We start from the raw sequence: 11,729 nt of genomic DNA on the forward strand, positions 1-11,729 counted from the left end.
ACAAGCCTCAGCCACACAGATCACCTGTTGAAACATTTTAAAACGAGAGTCTGTGGACAGTTTTCATCAGCAGCACGTTTTTTTAAAAACTAGACACAGACAAAGTAATATGTACTTAGTCGTTTCAAAATAGATGTGAGCACGGTCACTTAGTTGACGCCTCTGTTGTTTCTAGTTTCTTGAACAAATAGCTTTCAGAGATCACATCAGCACTTTTTCTCCTCACTTTCTGGTCATGGCTACAACAGCTACAGGCACAGATTTTCCAGGAGAGATCCCTGTTAGTCTTATTTTCAGGCTTCTTAAGTGGGTATGTGTCCGGAAGAATGTGTGCATTAAGGTTATGTTAAGTTGAAGTAACAACCCAAGGGCTAGCTGTGTACCCGCAGCAGCACCATGTTTCTTGCTATTATCTGTGATCATCACAGCTTTCTACATCCCCCATCATCCTCCTCCTTGTCAAAAATGCTGGACAGCTGAATTACCACTTTTCCTTTTTTGGGACGCGAGAAACCATCACCTGCTGCTGGCAAAATCCAAACACACTTGACCCTGGAGCTGTTCCCTCGTGTGCATTCAGCTCTAGCAGCACCTGAGGCTTGTTTCTGCCCATTGGTTTGAGTGTGTTTTTCTTTCAACGGAGCAAACCAGCTGCAACTTCTAAATTTGAACACAGTCACAGCACAAATCCTATTATATGCTTTTACTTGAATCTCATGAATGAAAATGTAACACTCCTAAGTACCTTTGGTGATTCTTTAAACTTTTTAAGGAAAGCTCATTTGACATTTTGATAGCAAAACACTGTCGACAATAACTAGCTTGAGAAGCTACAGAGAGCTAAAGACTTGTATGAAATCATGTACTGTATACATATTACATGGGGAATGGATACTTTTCTCTTTTCTCTATTCAGGCTCCTATGTAAAAGAATGTAAGTTGTTTTAATCTGTCGAGTCAGATGGCTGTCTAACATGATTCTGGTTCTGCCTGTTTGTAAAAGCTTCTTGAGATAACGTTTCTTGAGATTTGGCGCTTTACAAATAAAGATTGATTGATTGATTGATTGATTTGAATCTATTTTGTTCTTTATAGGATGTAGGCAGTTGTAGGGAGTGGGTCATCATTTCTGAATACTTAAATATTCATTCATTTGTAAACAATAGTGGTACAACGGATCATCGTTGATCCGTGATCCGTACGGATGCCTCTCCACGGTTCGGCACGGACGTGGTCCGCAGATCGGTTGATGGAAAAAAAAAAGGTTGCGCGTCAACTCACTCGTCAAGCGCAGTGGTAGTCATGGCAAGTGAAGGAGCAGAGGAACATTATAACCCTCCTGCATCTTGGAAGTCACATGTATTGGAGCATTTTGGTTTCCCTGTGAAATACAGTGAATGCTGAATGTGCTTGAGCCACGTTATGAAATTCCGTCGCGCACCCACTAGACCAGAGGCCGTCAATACACGGCCCGCGGGCCGCATCCGGCCGCCTATTTGTGGCCCCCGAACTGTTATTCCTTCACTCTGTGTTTTGGTCGGGTCACCGCGTGTTTACCGGGATTTTTTTCTCCATGCCAACGATACGCAGACAGGCTGTTACTGGGTCACTTAGAGTCCAATGCTGCGAGTGCAATTTTTAACTTTCGCTTTCGTTTATGGAGCAGTTCGCATGTTGGCACTTTGCCAGCTGTAGGACCCTAGAATAAAACGGTGTGTTCACAGTTTGCTGCTCAAAGAAAAGTGGACGGTGAAAATCAGCAAATGAAAGAAGAATAGAGTGAAACTTTTGAAGTTCCTCTGCTCCTTCACTTGCCATGCCATGAAATGCAGTGAATGAGGCAGGACTGGGCCCACAGATAGGGTGCTTTGCACATGCAGTAAATTTTGAGTTGAATGTTGTTTTTATTTAATGGGCAAATAGTTTTACAAAATAAATAGAGGGACAAAGTTGTATTTGTCTTGTCTTTTCTTTTTTTTTTTTTGTTGATCCGAAAAATGATCCGATCCGTGACTTAAATCCGTGATACGATCCGAACCGTGAGTTTTTTGATCCGTTGCACCCCTAGTAAACAATCAAAGAGTTTATGCAAACAATATCTCATCTTAAAAATATAATTTTCCATTGTTTCTACCGGTCCCTGGTTGTACAGTACTCCTGCCAGACGTGGCTGTAGCGTGGCTGAAAGTTCTATGCCAACCACATTAATTTACAGAAGAAGAAGAATGCTAAGTGCGTTAAATTAGCAAAAGATGAAGGAAACATTTACGACAGTTGCGAGAAATACAGTTGATATGCTGTGAGATTCAGAGACAGAAAACTGCAGAGACTGAGCACGGCTTTGAGATGTTAACATACACCACATTGCTGCAGCAAAGACACAACAACATAGATGTCGAGACAGATGCTACCAGTAGTCGCTTCCAGCAGCAGCTCTTCCTGGTGCCCTTCAACACTACTGGCCCACAAACAGACAAACAGGATGGGTGTCCCATATCTATACTTGCAGCACACTAGGGCTGTCAACAAATATTCTAACTTTGAATATATAATCGAATATTAAAAAATACAAAAACAGAGATTCGATTGTGAAAATGAATATTCGACTGTGGAAAAAAAACACATCAGCTGCTGCTTTGTGAGTGGGCGCACTGCATGACGGGTCAGGGACAGGTCACAGGAGTCACACATGCACAGCGTGAAAGAGATGGCAGAGAGAAATCTTTCTGTCCCCGGATCCTCAGTGCGCTCTGAACGCGTCTTATCTCCGCTGGGAACATAGTGAATAAAAAGAGATCGGCACTGGCCTCTTCACATGTGGACTGTCTTGTGCTTTTGGCAAATAACCTGTCAGGCCTAAGACCCTACATTGACAGTGGACTAAAAGAGCCCAACAATCAGTGACACTGGGATAAAATGCAGTTTTTCCTCTTTTTTTTCATACTAGCGCCAAGAATGTAAGTGGACTACTTTTTCGTTTTTAACTTTAACTTCAATTAATGTTAAAAATATTTGCTTCAATCACTGAATGAAGCCTGCCTATATTAGGGACAAGAGTCGGGACCTTTAATTGCTTGCACAAGCCTTGCTCAGAACTCAGCGCGTTAAGCACAGATGGGAGGGGGGCGAGCGAGCGAGAGGTCTACGGTCTTAACAGTGTTACAGTATAGACCATTAGGTCATTTAATTGTTTTGTAATGTGTAGGTATGTTTTAGCCATGTTAAATCTAAAATAAAAATACCTATAGAAGTAGTTATCTCCTTGTATCAGTTTGTCCACCTGCTATTGACATAATGCGCAAATATAGATATTCGAATGGTTCGAAACTATGGGTTTATTTTAGAGCGAATATTCAAACGTCATTTTGGAGCAATTTTGACAGCCCTACAGCACACACAGTGCAGCATGGTGTGACCCTGGACTTCCACCAGATCCATGTATGGTCCGTCTCCAGTCCACTGCAGAACGGCTCTGTGCTCACTCATCTGTCAACACTCACCAGTTGCGTTTTCAGAATCTAGCTCAGAGCAGGACCGCCAGACACCTGAAGTCATGTGACCTAGGTTTTCCCATGGTAATTACTGCATTAATGAATATCCGACTCCTCTCCACATCAATATTGTCTTTATGGTCCTCTGAAAACCCCTGACCTGTAGACTCCAGGCCTGGCTCCGCTCATCATGACAGTTTGTTTTTGTAGTTAAGTGAAAAATGATCTGGTGATAACACAGAGTGTTTTCTTCTGAAAATAATGTTTTCTTTTGGTGTCTGACTTCCTGTCCTGCTCGATCTGCTCTGTTGAGATTGATGTGTCGTGCTCCAACATCTGGCAAAAATAGAAGTCTTGCGTATTTGATACGGATGACTCAGACCTGAAACAAACTTGATCAGAAGATAAGGACGCTACGAAACGTCTAGAAAGATCTTCAACATCATAACAGTGTCACTGAGCAGTTTTATAAGAATTGCACACACAATGGAACCACACTACGCCATACCAACACAAAAATACAAGACAGAAGTCACCATTCCAAGGCTATATGTAGAGTCAAAGAAAGCAGTTGTTGAGCCGTTAAAGTCAGCAGAGAGAGTGGCACTTACAAATAATGGTTGGACCTCCAGAGCATACTGTTCTTCACTGTTTTATTCAATGATTGTTTCTCAGCCTGCCCCAGATACTAATAATACAAAAAATCTAAGATTACTTTTATTGTGTTCCAGCTTTCCATCCTCTCTCTCTCTCTCTCTCTCTCTCTCTCTCTCTCTCTCTCTCTCTCTCTCTCTCTCTCTCTCTCTCTCTCTCTCTCTCTCTCTCTCTCTCTCTCTCTCTCTCTCTCTCTCTCTCTCTCTCTCTCTCTCTCTCTCTCTCTCTCTCTCTCTCTCTCTCTCTCTCTCTCTCTCTCTCTCTCTCTCTCTCTCTCTCTCTCTCTATGATTTGACCATGAGCCAGAGAAGCTTCAACAACAGACCTGTCCTATCTGCCAAGCTGTCACGTTTACACACACACACACACACACACACACACACACACACACACACACACACACACACACACACACACACACACACACACACACACACACACACACACACACACACACACACACACACACACACAAAATTGTGTATCGACCTTGGATATTTGTGTGTGCGTGTATTCAAGTCTGAACATGTGCATCTGCAGTACTCCAGCTATGTGGTGCGCAGTGACCACAAGCAGGTAGGATTTCATTGTTTCGTCTTAACTCACACATTGAGCACTTACCCTGGAAGGCATTCATGTATTCAAGCCTACAACAGCAAAGCACAGATTTCCATCTCTCCCAACAATAGAGCTGATTGTCCACAGAGGGAGAGACGGAGAGAGAATAAACACGACAGAGCGACTCGCCTGCATTCACTGAGTGATTTGGATTTGCTGGAGTGAAGATAATCAGCGTTCATTCCTCCAATCTCCTCCTGCACACAGAGAGTTAGAGGACGGGAAATTGGGAGGCAACAGGTAGACGCTCTAATTATTTGCCTCACAGTCAAAGACATTAACCATGGCTGAGAAAACAATGCAGCTCCACTATCAGAGCAAAATAGGAAGCAGTGATTTAGTCACACACTCATTTTGCAGTAACAGAAAGCCACGCTCATCGTCATGTCGCGCTGCTCGGCAACTTCACAGAACTGATTAGAGAGGAATGAGTCAGGAGCAAACAGAGACGACTGCAGCACTAATCATTACCTCTGCAGTTGATCTTTAAAGGCTTATTCAGTTTGCCAGCTGGAAAACTAACTTTTCTTTGTGCCGGTGTTCAGGAGAGTTTAGCATGAAAAAATGGATAACGTGTTTTCATGTTTACAATGGGATATTTGACCAGTGGTGGACACGTGTGACATCCTTCGACAATAACAGTTTAACTAAACCAATTCTACTTGGGTGTTTCTGATTTTAGTGTCTTTTCGCTTGTTGTTTTGATTAATAAAGCAGGAAAAGAACAGACAAAATTATTGAACAAAACTAAGTAATCGGGGCCATAGGAGGTGAAATGTTTGGCACTATTCCCTCAGAGAATTCTGGGTTTTAACCTGCCTTTATGGAATGTTATACACTATTGTCTACGTAAGGGATATGTATGTCTGTTGTATGATAGCAGGTGGTTATGGGAAATACAATCCTGACAGAGTGAGACAAGACCCAGACGCAAAGAGGAGAAAGCAGAAGCAAAATGTGCTTGAACTCCTCTGCAGATTGATTTGACATGACGTACGTGTCAATTCGTCTCTGGTGTTGCTCATTATAGTAGAAGTTAATAACCGTCGTCAAGGGGTTGTGACCAATCAGAATCAAGCAATTTACACAGTCGTAAGATCAGTAAGAAAGCAAGGCAACCTCCAGCCGTGAGAATTGAAGCAAATGCAGAAGTACAGTTTCTCCCGTGTCCACTTGAGGTTGGCTCTGGAAGTTCTGGAAACCACATACACACCAATTAAAAAAAGCCTATCTTTACAGCAGAAATAAACATGTTTACAGCCTGGTACAGAAAAAAGGGTAGTCTGAATAGCTAATTTGTGGATCGACACACACTGTATGGGGGTGAATTTTTTCATAATGCTGCATTTTGAAGATATTAAGATTACAAGCTTTCAACAATGAGAGTCAAAGCTGACTTGATTGACAGCCGGGAACACTGTAGCTGTTGGCGAGGAGGCTCAAAGCCCGCCTCTTTACGTCACACTAGCTCGACAGAAGTTAGGTTGCATTCAGCATTTCCAATAAGGCTCCCGCCGACGATTGGCTCCAAAACAGCGCTTCAGGAACAGATGGGTGACGTCACGGATACTATGTCAATTTTTTATACAGTCTAATGGGTAATATATATTACTATAGACACTTCAAGAGGACTCTCTAACCCCGCCCACTGTGAGAAGTGAAGCCAAAATAGCCCCTCACTGGGCGCAGACATACTGCGCTGGTGGAGCCAATACATGGGCAGAAGGGACCTGGCTAGTGCAGCCATGGGACTAACATTTCCCTCCTTCCTCTAAAAAATACACATTTACTTTTCAGCTAAATCAGCGAAGACCCCTCAGTGTGGTTCAGCCTACAACAGAGCTGACTGGTATGGTATTGTTTGAGACATTTTCTCTCACTGTTCCTGCTTTAGTCCACTAGTTTGGGAAAGAACCCTGTAGGACATCGCATTTGTCATGAGAGCTGTCAATCATGACATCACATCTCCTCTTTTTTTAACATAACTCAACTAAATAACTAGTAAAATCTTATGTCCTCTAAAAACTAAACACTTAAACACAAATCAGGATGACACAAACGTGTAGAAACTTTGACTTATTTTCCATTTGTTTTACTAGAGGAGGCGGGCTGTACGGACCAAGTGGCAACCTCCTGCTGAGAAAAATGAATCTAATTCCGTAGCTAATTTCTCTAACCCCACACACTGTCCTGGGCTCTCATTTTCTTTTAAAGTCAGTAGTTTAGAGGGCCCAAATGACTTGAATGATAGAGGGAAAAACCGTAGTTGTTAGCAAGGAGGCTAAAGGTCTGCCTCAACTCCACCTTTTTGTGTCTTGCTAGGTCAACCTAAAGTTAGCTTGAGTTAGCATTTCCAATAATCAGGAACAAATGGGTGACTAGGTCTATGTATTAAAACAGTCTATGTGTGGAACCTAAACTGCAGCCAGCCACCAGGGAGAGCACTAAAAGTTCTGGCTTCACTCGAGATAGCTGTTGTGCTGTCCATTATTTTATTTTTAAATACACAGTGAAAACATATTGTTGCCCCCTTCACCTTACCAGTCATATATATTATCTTTCTTCAAACATGAGTTACATGTACATAACACATTTATATGTCTATAAGTCAGTTCAGTATACTATATAGGCATGAATGACATGTCTAGTTTTAGAGTTTTACAGTCAAACTTTGAGACAAATTTAATCTCACCAAAAGTTTCAACTTTCCAAAACCATCAATATTAATACATATGCAGTTCAACTCTCCTACTTTCTCAGAATTCAAAATGTCATAGAGGCTGTAGGCAAACAAAATGAACCTCTCCCAAAAATTGAAACCCGACAAATCTGTATTCACTTCAGGAAATTACCCTTGAAATGAAATTGGCATGATCTTGCTCTGTGGTTGGTGAGTAGTTTGGTCCTTTTGGAAGCAAAAAATCTCAATCATTTGAACAATTCTGCTTTTAAATGTAACTCCAGTTCTCGTACGGACAAGTTCACAAGTTGAAGGATGTGCTAGGTTCTCTGTGTTAGCTGTTGTTTGCATGTAAACATAAAGTGGTTGCATCCATTGAGACCGGGCAAATTCAGTATTTAGACAACATCTGAAAAGCCTTTAGAAAATGTGCACAAGACACAAACAACACAAAGAAGTATTAAATACAGAAATCTTTTTGATAACATTTTTTTTCTCTCAGTTTTCCCAAAAAGTGTGCTTTGGTCTAACTTTTGCCTAATAAAATTCAGTCCAAACCATAAAGGTCAACCTAAGACTGGGGTCTTAAGGATTTTGGTCGTTACCGTACATGTGCACAAAAACTTTTTTTAGATCGAAGTGATGGAACAGTTTATTGTTTTTTTAATCCATTCAGTAGCTTCCCAAGTGTGAGAATAACAGGGAGAGAGAAGTTGCTTGATAATCTACACCGACCAGCAATAAAATTATGAACACCTGTCTGATATTGTTAAGGCTACCCTCCTCATGAGTCGGGGCCAAAACAGCCATTGCCTAACGAGACATGGACCCCACAAGACCTCTGAAGGACCAACTGAGATTTTAGCAGCAGATTCTTTAAGTGCTGGAAGTTATGAGGTGGGGTCTCCATGTATCAGACTTGGATGCTCAGTTACACTGAGATCTGGGGTCCAAACTTTAAACTCAACATGTTCCTTCTTCCATCCCTCCATGGTTGAGTTTGACGCCTATTGTAGGTGCTTTTAGTGGTGGATATTGGTCAGCACGGGCATTCTGATTGGTCAGCCCTATACACAACAAATTGTGATAGCTGCCATGACACTGTTGTCAGTTTACCAATGTCCATTCTTACCCTTGCCCATTTGTACTGCCACTATTAAGTGCCATTGTGAGGAGATAATCAATGCTATCCACTTAAACCTGTCAGTGCTCAAAATGCTATGGCTGATGGGCATTAAGTAATCAAGTCTATCCATCTTAATACGAGTTATTACGCAAAATGGTTAATGGTTTTAGTTATTTTTCTGTTGGAGCTCCACTACTTTAATCAATGATGACTCAAGCTGTTCACTGCTTCCCCTCCATTAGACTCTCCACTGATACACAAATGCAGCTTAGCTTTTAGTCACCAGTCCCTCAGGATAAAAAAAAGCATTACATTTTACCCAAAATGCTGTCTGGGCTGTCTAGATATAAGCATGTGTTCCAGTTCTGTCACACATGCATCATCATTGTCATGTCTAGCATTGTTTTACTCTTTAAAGAGGACATGAGACACTCTAAACTTTAAGGTATGTAGTCATTTCAGTTCAGAAGGAGTGAGTTTGTTGGAGTAAATGTGTTGAATCTCCAGTTTAAAGGGGATTAAGTCAAATATAGACAAAAGAGTGCCCAATATAGAGTCATTATAGGCCATTGACGTGATGCCCTCTAGGTCAAAAGTTGGATTTCATAATTTATGGGTAATGAAGTCCTTCAAACTTTCCAACCTGATCTGCTTTACTCCATCTTCAACAATTGAGCAAATAAGAAGCCGGGTTTAGCCTGTTTTCTTGGGTCTAAGAGGAGTGTCGAGAAGCCTTCCGGTAAGAGATTTAGTCCATCAGAATTATCACTGTGATCACATTCTGCCCACAGACATCCTTATTTTGTTGAGGTGTTTTGTGATAATGAAATGCCTGAAACCCTGGGCCTGTCTTCGTCTGCATTGAGCTCTGTATTTTCAGTAGACAGATCAGAATGTCAAAGCTATCGGTGTGTTTGCCGGAGAGACAGGCATTCAGGAGAATACTGCAGGAATGAAGATGTGTTAACTGGTGAATGACAACTCCAAAGAAAAAGGTGAAGGTAACCCTCACACTCGAAAAGTTATCACTGGTACCCATAATGCATCAGCACAAAAGGCTTTATATAAAAAGTACTGTTGGTGGCTAAGTATACACAGTGCATTTCATAACATTAAAAGGAAAAGTTGCCTTAAATGGAAACAGAAGAAGAAGTTGAACTTGGCCTCAACAGCTCTGCTGCATAACACTGGCTATCACCTGTCTTTATATTCAGTTGTATTGTTTTTATGCTAAATTAGCACCATGACTCAAGGACTGGCACCGGTAGGTTGGTGAATTGGCTCTGCCATATTTATTGAACGGACATCATTTTATGGTGACAATGCTTCAAATTTTACTAACCTACCCCTGAAACAGACAAAACAGAACTGTTGGTTAGAGCTATTAAGAAAACTGACGTCTCTACATGACGAAAAAGGGAAAGAAGACTCTTAGTAAGAGAGGGTGAACTTTTAATGCCTAAAACCACTGGCACAGGCAAGGTGTAAAATGAGAAACCATGAGAAATTCAAAGCAGGGTGACATTTTTTTAAATCATATTTTTATATCAAATTACTGATAACAATTACATTTCTCAGAAAAATAAGCATTTGCACAATAACAAGCATAAGAACTAGGTGTGTTCGACCTTTGTAGCATTTGTTAAAATGGTGGAGACGGACATTTTATGACCTAGGGGCTGAGTCCACTGGGAGCGCCCACAACCTCAATTTCAGAGCACTTCTCACCAGTGTTTACTGTTGCTAGGTTAGGAAAGTAGTCCAGCGGCACTTCTGCTCCCCTAAGTAGTAACCTTTGAGTCTGTTTTAAAATGATCTGTATGCATCATACTTGCATTCATTCATAAAGAAACTGTAAAGACTATTGATAGAAATCATGTCATGGTATTAGTATCTAGACAGAGAAATTGTACCTTGAAAAAGCAAGTATGTTCTCCTATGGAAGGACCTCCACCATTGTTGTTGACAAAGTTGATTTCAGAAGTCCGGCCCCTTCTTGATTCTGATTGGTCTGTGATCAAGAAGTGACATTGATGAGCACGATGGTGTTCAAAAATATTGAAGAGTCTTCAAATGAGAGTGTTGTGAGCAAAAATCAGCATATGCTGAGGGTGTTTTTGCGCTGAGGATGCTGAGCGCTGAATACAATGAATTATATTGGGTTTGAATAGAGAAATAGGAGCTCCCAGTGCAAAAAACAGCATTAGTGGACATGGCACCAACCTATACTACAGTCTGTCCCCAGCCAGTGCACTAAAAGGATTGCTTTGCTCTTTGCTTTGGATAACTGCCGATCTCTCCATGATTTTTTCTATGGTATTAACATGCATCCTGCAAGATCTGCTCAGACACAATTGGATTCTCCACATATCCAGTGACCACTTGGATAAGTCTACATGTAAAGAAAAATCACCATTATTTTCATTGCTAACATAAAAAAAGGCTCAAAGAGTTCAAAGGAAGAGAAAGAGGGGAGACAGCAAGACATATATAATGTCAAAGACGTTTTAACGCCACCCTACAACAGTGTGCCTCATCAGTGAAGTGTGTGAAATACACTTCAGACCTCAGGCAAGAATGACAGAAAAGTGGTCTGCGACCAGACCAGGCAGAACAGAACAGGCACACCTTTAATGTGGCCCAGGATGCATTCAAGTACACACAGTTGAGACAGACTGTGCCAAAATGAGTCCCAGATCACTCTTGAATGTTGCCTGAGTGATCATATCTTAATGCATCCTCAATGCATCATGGGTGATTAACACCTGTTCCTAAGGCTCTTCAGATGGGATCTGATCACTCCAAGCACATGTTGATGTTGTGTAACAGCCTGCTGTAGAAAGCAAGTGTGACATTGCGATAGCTGGGAGTCTCTGCGTTAACACCCACTGAGTGGCAGGAAGCTCTCACAACCTGGTTGGCAGCAGGTCGTGTCCAGAGTTTATGCTGAACCAGCCAGTTTTCTTCAGGTAGAATTAACACTTAAAATTCAGCAGACCATCAGAACTGATGAAGACACTAGATGATGTTTTTATACTTGCTCTTAATGAGGCACAGGCTTGTCAACACTTTAGAAGTATGAGTGGACTGGATCTTATCCTGTCTTGAAGTTTGGTCTTTGTTAATAATATAACATTCTGGCCTAGTCTGGTGTAAACTT

The sequence above is a fragment of the Notolabrus celidotus genome, chromosome 17 (genome assembly GCF_009762535.1).
Source record: "Notolabrus celidotus isolate fNotCel1 chromosome 17, fNotCel1.pri, whole genome shotgun sequence".
Taxonomy (NCBI): Eukaryota; Metazoa; Chordata; class Actinopteri; order Labriformes; family Labridae; genus Notolabrus; species Notolabrus celidotus.